At 46.5% G+C, this 19881-nt stretch overlaps 1 protein-coding gene across 1 annotated transcript in view; it reads left to right on the top strand.

Annotated features, from left to right (window-relative positions):
* Positions 1-19881, top strand: part of LOC135910800 (steroid 17-alpha-hydroxylase/17,20 lyase-like) — a 74871-nt gene that overhangs the window by 13531 nt on the left and 41459 nt on the right. The gene's annotated exons all lie outside the window — the stretch shown is intronic.

Genomic DNA, 19881 nt, shown 5'->3' with positions numbered 1-19881 from the left:
ACCATGACACCTATGGAAGCAACAACATCTTAACCAAGTGAACTAGCACAAGCGAATCTTAAATGTATGCTATAGCGGCAGAAAGAAAAAAAGAAACGTACTTGCTATCCGTCGACCGCGAAGGCGGTACTGAATTCCTAAAGCATTTTGTTCGCAAGTGTGCATTGCCATTGGCCGGCCGCCTTCACTAATAATCCAGCATCGGGATTGGCTGGAATTTCCTCTTGCAAATAAGTTTAGCGTTATAGCTTTTTTGTGACTACGGGCACCGCTTCTAACTTCTCTGTCGTGTTAGGCTGTGGCTAAATGGTAAAGCTTCGTGGCCGCTTATTTCACAGAGAAATATTTTCCTAACCAAACCAAAGCATTGTTCAGAAGAACTTCAGTTTGGCCTAGTTGGTATTTACTGCAAATCATATTGACCGCAAAAAAGACGGGGACAAAGGAAGAGGTGCCTGTGCTGTTTATGTGTTTTCTTCCTATGTCCCCGTCTTTTTTGCGGTCAATATGATTTGCAAAGCATTGTTCATGCCCTAAACTTGCCGAAACCTTCGTTACTTAAGCATAATTATATATTCCAGCAAATCTGCCAATGGATGCAATAGCCATACTCGAAATTTCGTCTCCAGCCAAATATGCACTTAGAATATGTGCTGTATTGCACGTCTATACATAATTCATAAACACCTACCTGCTTTACTCCATTGCGGAGACAGGTTTGGGGAACAGTAACGCCACAAGACAAGTGAATTCTCGAGGACTGTGCGCAAGCAGCGTAACCACTGAAAAACCTAACCCGACCGATACGAGTTTTAGTCAAAGTGAAATTGTCTTTTTCGGGGGTCCCACCTTCCCATGCTTCTCTCAATTTTCTTCCTGCGCGCACGTCCCAGATTCCTCACTACGTCTCACAATTAAGCTGTTGGAAATGTATTGCAAAATGCGGCTGCTTTGGTAACAACAGTTTCTTGGATAGAGAATGTCTCACTACTTCTGAGAGAAAGAAAACAAGAAAAAGGGAAAGAGGGGTTGGAGGCATGTCATTCAAGAGCCATCCCAGACAATGTGCGCAGATGCTTTCTTCTCGAGCATTGCGCTTAATGGCTTATGCTGACGCCGGTGCCATGTTATAAAAACTCCAATGACTTTCTTCAGTGTAGAAGCATTCAACTTGGCGGCGACCACCGAAATTTATTTTCACGCTCTCTTAACGGCAAGCTTTCCCTTGACAGACAATGGAAAAGAATCAAAATTAATACTTTGCTGCTCCGAGCATTCGCCAAATGACGGAAAACATTTTATAGCAGTGACGCGGAGGTCTCATCGTGATAGAAAATAGGCGGGCACAAAGTTTCAGCAACCAACATTACGAGTTTAGTTAAAGTAAACAAAAAATGAAGAAACAAAAGAGACGAGCACTACCGTACGGAAAGCTCGAAACTATAATAGAATTCGCTAACACTGCTCTTACAATATTGCACAAGAGCCTTTGCATGCATTTTCCAAGCGTTTCTTCGAGGCATATCGTATCATGAGACGCTTCGGAGTATCATGCGAGACGGCTGTTTTCTTGAAGCCCTCGCAACCTCCGCCCTCTTTACTCTACATACTAGTTCTTCTTCACGGTCTTGTCACATTTTAAAGCTCAAACTTCGGCGACGTCTCGGAATAAACAAAAATGTAGGCTATAAAAAGTGGCATTTTCTACTTCAACCAACAAAATAGACTCACATTTTTGCTCACTGGGCGTGCAGTTGGGAGGGTAACTACCATGCATTTATCAAGCTCCAACAGGACTACAAGACTTCTACGGCAACGCATGTAGTTTTTGCGGTCACGGGATCAACAGCTGGAGCGGACCGCCGTGCCCATTTCATGTGCGGCACGTAAAATACAATCAAACAGACGCGACGCAGTTTTACTTATTCCCTTTTTCCGTCCTAATTTATTTTTTCAGAGCATTGCTCTGCAGCTTTACCGACTATTATGTATACATGTTAGGCCGGTTTTCACAAAAGCAGGTCGCGATTGCGGGGACAATTAAGGCAGAAGTTATAGTCCGGTGGCGTCGTGGGATGTAGGCCCACCACTTTTAGGTGACCTGAAAGGCAAGGTGCTTGAACTCATGGAGAAAGCACAAAATGAGTTCATTTGTGGCGCCAGTGGTGTTTACTTTTTGAGTCGTTAAGAGATGAGTTCTGTTTTAACGTGAAAATGTAGCCTGGAGCTTCTGAGCGAGCGAGCGAGCGTGCGAGCGTGCGTGTGTGTGCGTGTGTTTGTGTGTTTGTGTGTGCGTGCTTGTGCGTGCGTGCGCGCGCGTGTGTGTGTGTGCGTGTGTTTGTGTGTGTAGGTGTTTGTGTGTTTGTGTGCGTGTACGTGTGCGTATGTGCGTTTGTGCGTTTGTGCGTGTGTGTGCGTGTGCGTGCGTGTGCGTGTGCGTGTGTGTGTGTGCGTGTGTGTGTGCGTGCGCGCGCGTGTGTGTGTGTGTGTGTGTGTGTGTGTGTGTGTGCGTGCGTGCGTGTGTGTGTGTGTGTGTGTGTGTGTGTGTGTGTGTGTGTGTGTGTGTGTGTGTGTGTGTGTGTGTGTGTGTGTGTGTGTGTGTGTGTGTGTGTGTGTGTGTGTGTGTGTGTGTGTGTGTGTGTGTGTGTGTGACTATTGCTGCTGGCTACATTTTTTAGTTACAAACTTTTTTACAGTGCCTGTACATATTGCTACGGTGATCGAATGATTAACGCTACAACTCCGCTTTTCGGAATAAAAGCTCAGTACGACAGTTTTGCGGTTTCTCAGTGGCAACCGGGAAGTGATATGTCTATATATTATACATATGGCCATATGAGAGTTGCGCGTAATTGCGGTTGTGGGATGCAAAATAACTGCCTCGTTTTTCAAGGCGCACCAGGTTGTGCGAACTGAACTCTTCGCTTCAACTCCGACCTCCACACGGGCTTCACCGACGTGAGGCATCGCCTCTACGCCGGCTGTTGTTGGGAGTGGCTTTCACGAAAGCGTAGACTACTTTGATTGGAATGACTGACAGTGGTGCATGCGATATCTGTGGCGCGGAAGAGAACATCGAACAATTATTGTGCCCTGGTTATCGATTTCAGTCGGAAAGACAAACATTATCTATCGCGTTGCGATGACTGGACAGTCGACCGTTGTCTGTGCAGCTGCTGTTTGAAGACTAACCCCATCGCTCGTCGGCCCACAAAGCTATAAAGGCACTTCTGTCTTTCTTGAGGGCGACTGGCCTATGTGAACGCCTTTGACTGGCTCAGGACCTCCGCGTGCGTGCGCTAGCTCACCGCGTCTTTCATCCCCCTCCCCTCCCTCTCTCTATCATATCTTTCTATTCCCTGTTTGCGCTCCCCCAGAGTAGGGTAGCCAACCAGACGCATTTCTGGTTAGCCTAACTGCCTGCTTGCTCCTCCTCCTCCTCCTCCTCCTCCTCCTCCTCATCCTTGAACGGCAAGAATTTCTTATTTCATAATGCGCGCCAGTACTACGACGAGTCAACAGTCGAAATTTCAGCTCGTTGATATTGAGATCGGTAAAGTTGAGCTATAACAGTGAGTAAGCCATTTAAACAAACGGATAAAGCAAGTTAGCTTGCAGTGCCTCTTTGATGCGCTGCTAGCATTTCTTAACCAAGCGAAACCGATCGAAGAAACGCCTACGCTGGCTTATGTTTCCTTTCCCACAGTACAGTGGACGTGAAATGGCAGACGTATGCGACTTGTAGTCGCCTACCGTTCCTTGTGTTATTTTCCGTTCGGTTCATTGATTTCATCGCAAAGGAAAGTGCAGTTGCGCGCTTGAAAACACCAGCCGTTTCCAAAGTCTTGTGGTCGCACAGCTACTACACATTCCGGAGTGACGGAGCCAGCATCCTACTTTTTCGCTGCGTTTTTTCCTCCCCCGCGAAGGCCACTTCGAACGCGGCCCTGCCTTTCGCCAGCCTTTTGCCCATTCCGCGCACTTTGGCTGCAGCTGCCGCCATAGGCGTATCTACCGGGGGGGGGGGGGGGGGGGGGCGGAGGAGCACTTGCCCCGCCACTCTCAGGAATGGTGGGGGGGCGGGCAAAGTAGGTAATTCCCCCCCCCCTTTTTTTGAAACTCGGGAATATATTGGTTCGCAACCAAGAGTCGCAACCAAGATCACTCGGCTTGAAGCCCTGATAATGCGGGTGTGGCATCTCCACCAGCTGCAAGTGGAGTCTCTGCCACATTGGTTCTTCAGCGCACTCATCACCTGCATTTCTAGAGCAGAGTCCACTCGGTAACAGTTGGTAAATTTCCCCACCTCTGCAAGTGTGCAGTGGTCTTTCAAGTCCTAATCTAGACGTTGATTCGGGCTACTTTTTCTGTCAACAGTTCAATCGAACCTCAATAGTGCAACTGAGGTTCCCAGAACTTTCAAGACTGCTTTCCCTTATCTGGTCGTGAAAGGTGTTCTCGCGGTTAAACTGAGGCCGCACGAAGCGTTCGCTTCTCGCTGCCGGCGGTCTTCAACACGTCAGCGTTGTTACAGCGACTGCTCGTGGCCATCGAGTGAGATGTGTTTATATTTCCCTGTGCGTGCGCGACACCATGCTTGTCATAGGTGTATCTATCGGTTCGGGAGGGGGGTTATGCCACTCCCCCCACTGTCACAATTGAAAAGTAAAAGTAAGCCATTTATCCCCCTCCCCCCCCCCATCGCTACGCACACACACTTGTGAAAGCGGGTACTGTCAGCTGCACACTGCACAAATACAACAAAACAACAGCTGAGGCCAAATTTTCTATCAGAATTGAGTTCAAATAGGTGCAATTTATTTTGTTACATGTCCCCTGCTTTCGGCCCTCGCTTCCACGTGCTGTAGCAGATGACGCGGGGCCGGCCGCACTAAGCAGCCAAGGGTTACCCTGCACTCTGCGGTGCGAGACGCCGGCGGGACGTGCCTTGCGAGCCTGAACTGCTGAGAAAGCTATCGCTAAGCTATTCAAAACCAATTTAATCTACCACCACTTGCATCATCCCGTGTTTGTTGGGGCCGTCTAAGCTAACCATTTTTGAAAACACAAACTCGGATTTGCTTTTACAATTTACCGGTATTTTATCAGTGTTGCCATTTTAGCGATTTTGGCGCTAGATTTAGTGACTTTTTCGTATGTTTACAGCAAAGTTTGCTATTTAGCAATCAGCGACTTCTTTAGAGACATTAATGAACAGTTGGCGATAATTTAACGGCATATAGGTTAGAAAAATTGTTTGGAAAATGGCCTTCAAGAACTCGCTTTGCTATTCAAAAGCGACATATAAGTGGCGGAAACTCGCTGTACAAAAGCATAGGCTTTCGGGACCATGATAAACCAACGGTATCCTTCACACTGGTAGCCTCCACATTGTGATTGCGCTTCACAGCAGAGTGGGAAGACGAAGTGATTCTTTGATAGAACGCTTGTGCTTTTGTCTCCGCTTTTTCGCTTTGTTTCCCTGCATTTCTGGGAGCTGCCGCTCCCTCCTTGCGGTAATGGATGAAGAAATCTCCGCGGACTTTCCTGGTGTGCAGCCGTCAGGTCGGCTAGCGTCCAGGAAACGTGGAAGTGCGTCAAGCGATACCGACAGCGAGGACACTGAGATATGTTCGGACAGCTACGACTCGTCGGACGATGACTTCCAGGTCGTGATGAGTAGATCAGCGAAAAGAAGACTACTGCAGGCATCTTCGTCGCCAAGTGCTTCTACCGTGAAGAGTGCACCGCTGCGCTGGCCGCACACTGTGCTCTTTATGCCCGTGGACCCGGCGACCAATTTGCGGCTCCTCAACAGGCAGGTCCTCTCTTCCTTACTCGAGAGAATCGCACCAAATGAGATTAAAGACGTGCGAATAAACCCGCGGAAAAATGTCCTGGCAGTTGATGTGCTACATCGTAGTGCCCTACAACACCTACGAAATATAACTGATATCGACAACGTAAAGGTGCGATCAATGATCCCTACAGGCGGCGATGGTACTGCGGGCGTCATTTATGACGTCGACGTTGCCATTCCTAATGACGACTTGTCAACGCTGATAAAGCCAACGACAGAAGGCAATTCCATTACAAGAATTTCCAGATTGGGAAACACACGCTGTGTGAAGATTATGTTTGAAGGAGACAGCCTTCCTTCCCACGTCAAAGTAGGACATGTCCGCCATCCAGTACGACCATTCGTACCGAAGCCCCTCTAGTGTTTCAAATGTTGCAAGATTGGCCACGTGAAGGGTGTCTGCGTGAACAGTGTAGTGTGCCCGCGGTGCTCTGAGTCCCATTCAGAAGACGCCTGCAGCACACATGTTCTAAAGTGCCCGAACTGCAGTGGTCCTCACAAGGCCTCATCAAAGGATTGCCCGCGGATGCGGAAGGAATTCACGATTCTAAAACGCATGGTGCGCGACAATTCGACGCATCGAGAGGCTGCTACCGCTGTTCGGCGACGTCGGCATCGACACCGAAAACGTTCAAGAAATTCCGCAACTGAAGATAGGTACACGCCAGCTACAGTCAGAAGGGCTGCCGCATCTCCGCACTGCGCCACCAAGACAGATACAAGGAAAGCGAACAAAGAGGAGAGCCTCGCCCGTCCTGAAGAATGGCCTGAGCTACCGAGGGCACACCTCCCTGCTAAGATACCTCAAAACGCACCGGCTTCGACGGCTTCTGCCACTGTTGAAGCGACGCTGGCTGATGATCTCCAGGTCATCAACATTCTGCGGTCGCTCATGAGTGCCATTCGCGGTATACTTACCAACATGAAGTCTTCGTCTGCGCAAAGCGCACTACAGGTACTGGACACTTTGAGTCCAGTACTTGCAGCTCTTGGTTAAAATCATGGCTCTCCAGAAGCCGTCGTTTCGTGACGAAGTCCGAAACGCGTCGATATTTCAGTGGAACGCCAGAGGACTGAAGTCACGCATGTCGGACTTTCGACAGTTTGTGTTCACGAATAAGTTCCCAGTCATCGTCATCTGCGAGCCCCTATCAGATAACATCAGACTGTCCGGGTATGAATGTTTCATGTCCGCCACCCACGGAGAATGCAGCAAGATCATCGTATTCATGCGACGTGATCTTACGTATGTCCATCACCCAGTGTCGCCTGACCAAGAAAACCAATACGTCTGTCTGACAGTGAGGAAAGGCAAGCTCACTTTCACATTAATTGGAGCCTACATATCGCCCTCAAGTCGGTTGGACTGCGAGAGATTACGGCGAATCACCACAGCGACTCCGCAGCCTTTGGTGATTACTGGAGATTTTAATGCCCACCACCATCTCTGGGGAAGTTCTAAGATAAACTCGAGAGGCAGAAGATTAGTGTCATTTGCCTCCGAACAAGAACTATGCTTGTTAAATGATGGAAGCCCCACCTTTCTACGTGGAACTGCCTACTGTAGCTGCCTGGACCTGACCTTTGTTTCACGCTCCTTCACTAGAAAGGTCAGGTGGTTTCCGGATATTGAAACGCGGGGAAGTGACCACCTACCCACTTATCTTAGGGTTGAAGGGTTGACGGACTCCAGGTTAGCCGCCGTCACACAATGCATCGACTGGCCAATGTTCAAGTCAATTGTCGAAGACGGCTGTCGTGATGACTTGGCCACTAGCCTAGAGGACATCATAAAAGGTGCCCTAGAGGCTGCGAAACATTCACTTCCGAGAACGTCCACACGCACCGAATACGACATTGAGCTAGAGAAGCTTCGTGCAATTCGTCGTCGTGCAGAACGAAGATACAGGCGCACGAAGTCTGTAAATGACTTGAAGTTGGCCAGAAGAACTCAAAAGAAAATTCAGCGTCGCATGGACAAACTTGCATCACAAAGATGGAAATCATTCTGCGAATCTTTGGATCCACGAAAACCATTGTCTCACATATGGAGAACTGTTCGTGGTCTCCGTGGAACCCCTCAGCAGCGCCACCCTTTTAAGTCTTTGGCCCTTCACCAACAATGCAGCGAGATTGACGTAGCGGAAGCTTTCTGCAGGAGGATTGCTGGCGAAACTAGTTGCGCTGGAACATCGACGCTCCGCCACTCACCGATTTCACGCGACTCCCGCATGGATAGTCCTTTCTCCATGGACGAGCTCGAAGCTGCACTGGCCTTGTGCAAGCGTTCATCTTCACCAGGCCCCGACGGTATAACCTACCGTGCCCTGTGTAATCTGGGTGACGAGGCTCGAAAAGTGCTCCTGCTCCTATTCAACAGCTCCTGGCGGACAGGTACGGTTCCCCAAGAATGGAAGACCAGTCGCATAATTCCACTGCTCAAGCCTGGCAAGTCGCCTGTAGACATTGCATCATACCGACCAATTGCGCTTGCCAGTTGCATCGGAAAACTAATGGAGAGGATGGTTCTAGCACGGCTAGAATGGTACCTCGAACATTACCAGGTATACCCAGATGCAGTGGCCGGTTTCAGGCGGGGCCGTTCTTCCATAGACAACGTTATCGACTTGGTGACGTACGTCGAGCACCAGAAGTCCTGCAAAAGATTATCTGCTGCCCTGTTTCTGGATGTTAAAGGAGCGTACGATAACGTAACGCACGAAGCGATTTTGAACGCGTTAGAGGCAGTAGGACTTGGCGGCAAAGTATATATTTGGATACGTAGCTATCTACATACGAGATCCTTTTTCGTACTTACCGAGGATGGCCCGACCTCCCAGCATTACAGTAACCGTGGGGTGCCTCAGGGCGGAGTACTCAGCCCAACGCTCTTCAGTCTAACACTCATTGGACTCACCGACATCCTGCCAGGCATTGTTAGGCTCTCCATCTATGCCGACGACATTTGCATTTGGACGTCGGCTGTGACGCGACTGCAGCTTCGCGCGCGGCTTCAAAAGTCAGCTACTTTGACATCATCCTACCTTCGAGAACAAGGACTTCATATATCATACGAGAAGTGCGCAGCGGTGGCATTTACCAGGAAATCAATGTCGCCATACGTGATATCCGTCGACAGACACATGATCTCGTACAGCACGAGTCACAGATTTTTAGGGGTGGTCCTTGACAAAAATCTCTCCTGGACCCCTCATGTGAATTATGTGAAAAAACGCCTGACAGGAATTTGCCATATGTTTAAGTTCCTTGCAGGAAAGACCTGGGGAGTGCCAATACACTCTATGCTGCAACTGTACAGGGTCCTCTTTATTGGATTCCTGCGATACAGCCTACCTGTCATGTCCAACACCTGCAGAACTAACCTGAACATAATCCAAAGCATCCAAGCCCAAGCACTCAAGATATGTCTCGGTCTACCGCGGAGTGCGTCAACGACTGAAGTTATTGCAGTGGCTCAAGATTTCACTATTAGAACGCACATTAGCATTGAAACAATGCGTGTGCACCTAAGACACTTCGCCCGGAACCCTACCCACCACCTAGCAAGTCTCCCAGTAGATAGGCCCCACACGACATTCAGTGCGACTGTCTTCGCGCACCGTGACTCTTTCAGGTCAGGTTACACACCTGCGGCAAGGCCTTCTATTCCTCCATGGTGTATGCGCCGTACTCAAGTGAACCTTACAGTCCCAGGACTTCAGAAAAAGTCGGACTTGCCATCATCAGCGCTCAAGCAACTAACTTTATTTCTCTTGTACGAGAAATACAGCGACTGCACACACGTCTACACTGATGGATCAACTACATCAACCAGTTCCGGCGGCGCTGTAGTTATACCAGCAATGAGAATAACCAAGCGGTTCAACACTTCCCATGTCACTACGTCTACAGCTGCAGAGCTCGCGGCTCTCCGCGACGCGCTTGAAGTGATAAATACTGAAAGTCCTAGAAAATGGGCAGTCTTCTGCGATTCCAGGCCGGCCTTGCAATGTGTGCATTCATTTCTCCGACATGGAACTCACGATCAGCTCACGTGCGAAATCGCGGAACTTGTCCATCACTTAGGAGAAAAAGGCCATGATATCTCTTTTCAGTGGATACCAGGTCATTGCGGTATCATTGGTAATGAAGACGCCGATAAAGCAGCTCGGACGTCAAACCAAGAAGACCGCTGCGTCCCCATTCCGCTCTCAAGGACCGACGCCGCGAGACAACTTGGCATTCTGGCACGCACGATCTCCTTAGCAGAGTGGAATAATGTACATACAAGACGCACAAGACTTCACCGACTAAACCCATCACTTCAACTCAGACCTCCAGCCGGTGTGCACCGGCGTGAAGCGTCTCTTCTGTGTCGGTTATGGCTTGGAGTGGCCTTCACGAATGCCTACTCAGCACTAATTGGAATGGCTGATAGTCCTGCATGTGATGTTTGCGCATGCGAGGAGAACATTGACCACATATTGTGCCATTGTCCTCAATTTCAAGCCCAAAGACAGTATTTGTCCGACACATTGAGGAAACTAGACGATCGTCCTCTGAGTGAACAGACAATATTAGAGCACCGTCCCGACCGATCATCGGCTCAGAAGGCAGTGAAGGCACTTTTGTGTTTTCTCAGAACTTCTGGTTTGCTCGAGCGACTTTAACTGAAGTGCTGTCCGTACGCGTACCTACACCTTCTCTCTCCCTTCTTTCTCTTCCCCTTCTCCCTTCCCCCAGTGTAGGGTAGCCAACCAGACTATTGACTGGTTAACATCCCTGCCTTCCTGTATTCTTCTCTCTCTCTCTCTCTCACAGCAGAGTGGTCATCATAGCGTTGACATTGTGATCACAAAGTTGAAGTTTCTTTATTATTTACAAAACCTATTTAAGTTCGTTTAAACACTGCGGCTTCAGCGGTGTCACTAAATCCATTCGTCGTAGACGCTTGGCCAGCCTGTCAGAGAACTAATTTACGAAAACCAAGTGGAATAAATTTTCTGTTCAGATTTAGAACACAGGAGGCGAATTAGGCATCTGGACTCTGCTCTGCTTTTTATTTTTCACCAATGCTCTGAACGTCTCTTGCTTATCTGGAATACTGATCGGTTGATGCATCCGTTCTTTATATCCTAGCACTTCTGGAACGTGTACGTTACCTACTGCTCTTACTGGGTGAGTTCCTTCGCATTCAATTAGGATGTGCTCAGTGGCTTGAGGATTTTTGCTGCAGCATTGACATGCTTCATCTTGTGGCGAGCATTCGATCCGGTATCTTTTGTGCTTAGGCAACCAGCTCGAGCCCCAAATAGTAAGACACTGACATTCGTGTTATTGTATGGATTTTTCCTTCTGATTTCTTTCTTACCATTCTTGTAAATCTCTATATGGTCTTTTTTCTTTCCATCCTTTTCGTTCACTGTCTTTGTTTCTCACTTTCATTTTGATGACTCCTGGTTGTCTATTTACACTTTCAGTTACCATGTACTTGGCTGCCAAATTTCTTGAGCTCTTCCTCAATTCCGTGTCCATGCTTTTCAGGTACAGTACCTGAAGGCGGTTTCTGTCCACTGCCACCACCATCTACAGGTTGTCCAATCCAACTCATACGCGACTATCAATAGGGCTCGTTTTTTTACATCACGAAGGCGTGTTTTCCAAATTTTTTAATCAGTAATTGGCAGGAGATTGACTTCTCTTTGAGCTCTGCTTAGGGAGCCAATCCTCATCGGCCAATCTCTGAGACTTCAGTATGAAATCCGAAGTCACACGCAAAATAGAGAAAATGATTGCCTGAATGTGAACATTACTGTCGTCACATCCTCCCAAATTATGCTTATTATGCGTCATGCACATTATCATTGCATTGTAAGGTTTACTTCCGGACAAAATCCTTTCTTGTGAGAATAAGCAATTTCAAGTATTCCCACTTGCGAATATTCCTACATTCTTCTTCTTTTATTCTATTCCTTTTTGTCTTTTTTGTCTTTTTTTGCAGGAAGCTGCATGACTTTGACAGAACTACCATTTTAGCCCCGCATCGCATTGCTTATTTCTGCCACTGTGATTATACAGTTCGTAGTTTACTCATCAAAATATATTCTTAACGTCCGCACACGCACCTCTATGAGAAACCAGATTACATTACGTTGGAGTGCATGGAATCAAGGAACACATATAAAAAGCGTCGTGTGCCCTCTCGCGAAGATGATCCTTTGTGTGGAAATGGGCAAGATCCGTGGCATTTCATGAATGAGAAAATTGTGCACTAGTAATTATAGCATGAAGCTACAAAAGACACCCGTATGGCTTTCTCAGAAACAGGAAACTCAATATCTGGTTCTAAAACAACCGTATGCGATTTTTTGTTCCCTTTCGTATGTCTTTGTGCTGCTTTTGCATGGGATGATGACAATTTTTGCCTTGAGCTCTCCCGAAGTTCGCTTCTCTCTTTTCATCTTTCTTGGGGGGATTGATTGATTGATTGATTGATTGATTGATTGATTGATTGATTGATTGATTGATTGATTGATTGATTGATTGATTGATTGATTGATTGATTGATTGATTGATTGATTGATTGATTGATTGATTGATTGATTGATTGATTCCGCTGCTAAGCACTACGCCATTCTCCCTGGTTCCGGCACCGCGACCGCGTTCCGATGAGAGTAGACTGTGAAAACGCCCTCGCACTTACGCTGCCCGCAAAAGAACCCAATCTGGTTTCTATAGACTAGGACCTCTCCCTATGGCGTATCGTATTGTCTCCCTGTAGCAACTTTTCCTATTCCATCTCTGTAGCTACAGCAGGCTCCTCACTAGCGCGAAGCCACCTAAAGCATAACACAGAATACCTAAGAGTCGTTATTTAGCGCTATAAATAAACGAGATATAATAAATGACAAGCCGCTTATTACATGTTAAAGCTCGGAAGCCCATCAAACTCTGTTGAGCTTTTTCTCTCGACACTCGTCCACTCTTCTGAGTGGAAGTAAAGTTGGCTTATTCATTCATTCAATGTACATCGCATCTCCCTGCCCTCCGCAAGCAACCGCTGCCGCTCCACCTGAATACAAAAGAAAGTCACAGTGTTAGTACGGCTTTCTTGATTAGACCGCTTTGAACTTAACATATCAGACGGCATTTCAAATGACTGCTTCACCGTAAACTGTGAACCAGTCTTCACCCATAACGTTGTCGGTACTACATATCCTTTTTCATTTCATTCTCTCTTTTTTTTTCGAGTAAAATAGGATCCCTTGTGCAGGCCATGCTCGCCACTCGGAAAGACGCTATCCGCGAAAAGAAAGCAGATCTCGAGCACCTCACCAAAGGCAACACGATCCAGGTCGTAACGAAACTTGTCACCCTTATCTGTCTTGTTTTGCAGACACTTTGGATTACGCTTTTGCTTTAATTTACCTTTTGCAGCGACAGAATACAGATATGAGAGATGGGTTTGGGCCAGTTCATTACGCGCGTCTGCAATTCTCAATATGTCCAACTCTGCTCCGAAGCACTGCGAAAACACCATTGCTCAAACGCAAGCTTTCGGTTCTTTGAAATGTAAATTGAAGTGAAAGGGTGTCCGCGGAGAACGACTTGTTTAGAATATGGCTAGTGTTAGGCTGTGTATGGTGGCTACCAGAAATCTTGCGGAAACATGGCGTCAAGCTGGGCGTAACATTTTTTTTTTTAATTATGGGGTTTTACGTGCCAAAACCACTTTCTGATTATGAGGCACGCCGTAGTGGAGGACTACGGAAATTTTGACCGCCTGGGGTTAATAATAATAATATTTGGGGTTTTACGTGCCAAAACCACTTTCTGATTATGAGGCATGCCGTAGTGGAGGACTCCGGAAATTTTGACCACCTGGGGTTCTTTAGCGTGCACCTAAATCTAAGTACACGGGTGTTTTCGCATTTCGCCCCCATCTAAATGCGGCCGCCGTGACCGGAATTCGATCCCGCGACCTCGTGCTCAGCAGCCTAACACCATAGCCACTGCGCAACCACGGCGGGTTGGGCGTAACATCACTTTACGAGTAAGAGGTACTGGGATCATGGCAACATCCATTGCTGGAGCAAAAATGTATCAGCGCACGAATAGTGTTATGGAAGTGCATCTGCCTCAGTGATTGTTTATAGCCATGCTGCGCATCCTCCTGTGTGCGCGCAGTGCTCTGTCTCTCCTGTTTCTTTTTCGTGTTTGTATTCCTCCTTCCCCTTAAGTCCAACATATTTTTCTTCAAATATTTTGAGTATATGATGCCCGTCAACATATTTGAATCTGCTATCACAGTATGTGTCCAAGGACAAGGAAAAGTTGTTGACGTTGATGTGACTTGGCTCCATCAAGAATTCCTGAGCAGCCCCCACCAGCAGACAAAGCAACGCGCGGAGCGAAATAACACTTGATATAATTAACTTAACTAGTTACACAGACGGCGAGAGAAGGAACAACAGGACACAGCGCTGTCTCATGTTGTTGCTCTCTCTCTGTCGCCGTCTGTGTGCACTGTTAACTATTGTACATGCTTTACGAACTAGCCCACCAAGTCATCCTTGTAGTGAAATTAAGACCCGGAACGTACAAGCGCAAAGCTAAACATACTGATCGAAAATTTGCATCCTGATGAATCGCTATCACAAGCTGTCACTTGTGGCCCACACAGCAGTAGTTAAGAGGCTCTGGCGTGGCGCTCTTGAGCTCATGGTGGAGGATTCGATACCGGCAACGGTGGCCAAATTTCAATGAGGTAAAATGCGAGAGCGTTTGTGTGCTCGCATTCAGGTCAAAATCGTCCTGGAGTTTTCCAGCACCGCGTACCTTGTAATCAGGTGATAGTGTCGGCACGTAAAACGCCGGAATTTGTTTGTAGTTTGGTCCTGCCCGGGTAGGGAGCAAGCCTTGCATTTTGCAGACGCAGATTTTCGACAGCAGTCCGCCCGGCAGTCTCAGTAGGATCAATTTCAATGGCTCCTTTTGAAGCCTCCGCCGCCACGCCTTCTATGTTGAGAAAGTGCATCATATCATGTGAGGAGCCCCCCTATGAAAATGGCCATTGCCTTTATGTTTCCTTTATGTTTCCTTCTTGTGTCCTATGTGACCTTTATGTTTCCTTGTCCTTTGTGTGACCTCCAGGATGTGAACTTTGTGTGTACTACGTGTTTACTCATCCTAACGTATACCTCGAGGAAGTTACCTTTATTATGCCTCTAGGATGTGTCCTTTATGTTTACGGCAGGATGTTAACTGGATGTGCACTATGTGTTACCTGAGTGTACACTTGAGTGCACATGTAGGTAACATAGAGTGCACATAACAACTGTCTTTACATATAATATAGGCAGATCTATCTGTACTGTGTGACAGGCATTGATACACTCAGCAGAGTCATTGTAAGTACTAAATCTTGACTTATGCTTTCATTTGGTCCAAGAAAACAACCCTTATTATAATTCTTGTAGGATGTGTCCTTTGTGTTTACGGCAGGATGTTACCTAGGTGTGCATTTCAGTACACACGTAGGTAACATAGAGCATATAGTGGGCGAGTTGGTTACGATTCATCGTACCTTTAGCAACAGCGCAAAAGCAACGCGGAAACAAGGAACACTCCGAAGAAACAGCGCCGTCTTGTTGTGTTTCTTCCTTTTGTCCGTGTCGCTTTCGCGCTGACCACAAGTACGAGTAACTGCTGTGTCGATATTAGCACGCGTAGAAGCAGGGCAGCGCGGATCCCGTAAATGCTTGCTTGGGCGTACAACTGAACAATTTATAATTGTGAGTTGGCTAAGTATGAAAGTTGTGTGCGGAGTATGGCCGTATTTGATTACGCGAGCATACAAGCAGTACGCCTGTTTCACTTTGGCCGAAGTTCCGCTGCCGCTGCAAGCCAGCTATCGCCACATTTTGTCGCCTTCATTCCTTACGCTACGAGCAAATATGGTGCCACCTATGCAAGATAAAGCCTGACATTCTCAAAAACACGCCACTGGGCACCATAAGAAGCGTGTATATGTGTGGCAATTCCGAATTTCTGATCGGTAGGCGTCACAGCTCTCGCGGCTGCCCGCACACCGTGCGTCATCCCAAGCGACGGAAGAGCACATGATGCGCGCTGATTGGCTCGTGTCCGCCGACAAACCACAGGACAAGCGTTCGCGCATAGTTCGTCTAAAATCTCTGCATATACTTTAAAAAAACAAGGCAGCGCACCAAGACACTTTAAAATCAATAATTTGTGTTTAAATACCAGCCTTCCTTCCAGCAACGACGTTTTTAAATCTCGAAGGCCGTGCTTCTCCAAAATTCACGCCCTAAAGAAAAATGTAGATCTCGGAGGCTAAATTCACGTTTTAACCGCAGTGCGGCGCTGCCGCAGTGTAACGGTTGACGGTGAGCTGGGTCACGTTGTTTTGCTGTGAGCGGTGAGAGTGTTCGTTACACAGTAATTTAATCATATTTTCGAAGTGCCTAAACAAACTGTGATCCGTACCGTGTGCATTAACCATCAGGAAACCTCTGGACTCGTGTAACGCCATTAGTTCGTCTTATGTTTCGTGTGATACGCCAGTGTCTTGTGTAGCGCCCGTCCGAGCGGCCTTTGTTCTCGCCTGTCCGCGTTCGCTCGTGGAATACCTGATGGCTTCGAATTATGGTGCGTGAAAGAATTTGTTGACAGTTGTGCTTTCGTGCGCTGGTGTTCATCGGCGATTCAACAGTGTTCGCGCTGGAAAGAGTGTCGCCGCGTGGTGCCTGCGAGACGAAGAAGCCGTTTGCTGACCACATTGAAGGTAAGCAGATCTGACGCTTGCGCGCATTCTCGCAGCTTTTGGTTCATGTAGTAAGCTTTGTGGAACGACAACAGAACACTTTCTGAGCGTACGTTGACCATGTTGCTGTGCACATTTAGCAAAGCGTTTCACGAGGGGAGTTTCCGTGAAATGTATCATTTCTTACCGCTTACTTGCTTTATGGAGTGATGTGCTACCACCGCCGATTGTTGGGACTTAATGGGCAAATATTTACCTAAACGCTGAAAGTTACTGTTTTCTCGGTAGTTTCCCGGCAAGAAATTCTTCCGTAGATATGAATTTCCGCAAGTTACGTTTGTAATGGATGTCGATGTGTCACGGGCATCGCGAGTTGGCACGCGACTGCGATGTTTGACACTTGAACAGGTATTAGCTTGTGTGAAGATTACTTTATTGATAGTGTTCAGATTGAAGTGCAGCTTCGCGAGAACTTGTCTGCATTGTTTGTGTTCTTCGACGTGCTCGTGTATTTGTCTTCTATATTGTAGGGCAAATGTAGACCGACATTACAACAGCGAAATTTCTTTTTAATCGAGGCATCTCAATCAGACGCTCGTTTTCATTAATATTTTCATCCGAAGAACGGGATGTGAGTTCCTGCGATTGTTAAAGACAGTGGTTTGTAGCACTGCCCAATAAGGGATGCGATTTGCTTGCGATGCTTTGCGCTCGATGTTTGCCACTCTTATAACCCACCTTTCACGGCTGGCTGTTATAGTTGATAACGATAGCGGAATGTCGGTCAGATCAATGAGCAAAGGAGTAGCATCGGAAAAGGGATCGCTACAAAATCGCGGTCTAGGTTTTAGACCCTTCGTAATCGATTGGTCATTTGATTTACTAGATCTTTAAGTTTTGGTGATAATTTCCCATGTAGTCTGATGTTTGCGGCTGGTTTTATTCCCGCCTGAATTTTACCATATCACAGTGTAACCACTTGAGATATAACTACGAGACATCTGTACAAGCAGGCACACAAAGATTTGTTGGCCAGTTGCCTACTCCTATAGGTCATGTACTACTTAGCAGCTGCTGCAGAAATGTTTAAAAAAATTTGTGAGCAATTTAATACCTGAGTGGACTGGCAGGTCAGTCTCTTTCAAACAATTAGTTAAAAGCTTCTGTGTTGCCCTGATGTTTTTATGATCTGTTTTTGACTTCTCCACGTTTCTTCGCTGTGTGCATACAGGCCAGGCTGTTCTTGCTTAAATGAATATTTTTGAATAAGTGAAAAAGATTGGCTTTTGTTTTGTTTTTCAGGTGCCTTGTGAGCTCTCACCCAAGCAACACATTCCAGAGGTCTGCTGTGAGCAGACGTGGCAAACTGAAGTAACATTCAGATAGTCCAATAAACTGTTCGTAGTTTCAGACAAACTTTTGCAAAGTATAGTCAAAACTTTCTTTTAAAAGTGCAAGCACTGATCCAACCTGATCTTTCCATCCAAACATTACATATTATATTAGTCACAAAGACATAACTAGAACAGCAGCACTGCAGTGAGGAACGTACAGTGGTTCTCCAAGTGTTATACTGAAATAATCTATGAAGGCTAATTAGTTTGCAATTTTAGAACAAATTGTCATGAATTTCTGTGCCATAACAGAGTTTCAATCCATGCGCTGCATCATGTAGGGAACAGTAACCTTACAATGAAAACCAATGCAAAACTTTTTAACTCAGGAAAAATTTATAAATATAAAATGTGTACACGGAACTCTTCATCTATGCATGTCTACGTAAAATACAGGATTTAGTCACTGCGGCCACATAAAGGATGCATAAAGGTAGGACACACGAAGGGAACATAAAAGCAGTGGCCAAATTTCAACATGGAGGAAACATAAAGTACGGTAACATAAGGGATACATAAAGGGAGGACACACGAAGGAAACATAAAAGCAGTGGCCAAATTTCAACATGGAGGAAACATAAAGTACGGTAACATAAGGGATACATAAAGGGAGGACACACGAAGGAAACATAAAAGCAGTGGCCAAATTTCAACATGGAGGAAACATAAAGGATATTTCCTCATGTGAACTGCGGGAAACATACAGTAAACATAAAGGACATAACCATTTTCATAAGGGCCCTTTAGCAACGCAGGAGCCGCCCGATTACACGTGCTCGCAAAAAGAGCCTCGTCATGTGGTGGCCGTTGTAGAATAATCGCTCCGGTTATCGTCTGGTGTGACGTCAGCGATCCGTAAAACGTATGGCTCTTTTTTTTCGCACCTTCCATCATCCATCATTCCTTTTGAGGTCCTTTTTCTATTTAATATTACAGATTAGCCAACTAGAGCATACCATCTGAGGCCAAATCAACTGCTTTCTTTCTGTAAAAAATTTCGCTCCCTCTCTGTTCCACGTTACGGCTGCTATGGCAATGAGTCGACGAATATTTCTCTAGTGGGAGTCTAGAGACGTAAACGGTTGAAATACCATTGAAATTTTAGGGGGGAAATACAGGTTTCTTATCGTTTTTTTCAACCAGTATGAAATTGGAAAAAAAAAGAAAGAATAGAGCTTCCCGCACAATTCTTCTCTTGCAATAAGACTCCTTCCGACGTATCTAAAGTTTCGTGAAAAGAAGGAGTTCGGGGGTCTACGAAGCACCTGAATCCACCCACGTGGTGGCAAGGACTTTGCTTCAACCAACCCTTGAGCCCACTCGCCTGTCGCGTATAGCAGATTCCCCATTCTTCTGCAGCACGTGAAAGAAACTGGTCCGAGTTTTAAAATGTGAACACCAAGCTATGCAACAGGCTCCTAAACGATCGCGTGCAAAAACTTGTGCACGTGTACTCGAACCTCAATTTCCGGAAGGCTTCGTCCGCTGCACAGCGAAGCGTGACGCGTAAAGCTGAAATGAATCTCACACAGATTGATACAAATGTTGGTCTTGACGCTTTGATGTGAAATAAATGCCTTAGCGTAAAATCTTTCCTACATTCTGGAACCGGAAACTCTGCTGAGACCTTTGTGATGCAACAATTTAACAATTATATTCTTTTCAGTGTAACAGAAAGAAATGTTTCGGGTATATTACAGCTCTGTGCGCAATCGACTTTTTTTTTCAATTTTTTGTATGTTCCTGAAAAAAGAAACGTGAAACAAACCAGTTTTCTTTTTCATTCCCCTCAAAAGGCTTATGAAATTTTACATCTCTAAAGGCCAAATTACACGTACGCT

The sequence above is a fragment of the Dermacentor albipictus genome, chromosome 1 (assembly GCF_038994185.2).
Source record: "Dermacentor albipictus isolate Rhodes 1998 colony chromosome 1, USDA_Dalb.pri_finalv2, whole genome shotgun sequence".
NCBI lineage: Eukaryota > Metazoa > Arthropoda > Arachnida > Ixodida > Ixodidae > Dermacentor > Dermacentor albipictus.
Note: the sequence above shows the minus strand (reverse complement) of the source record. Positions and strands in the feature narration are given on the sequence as shown.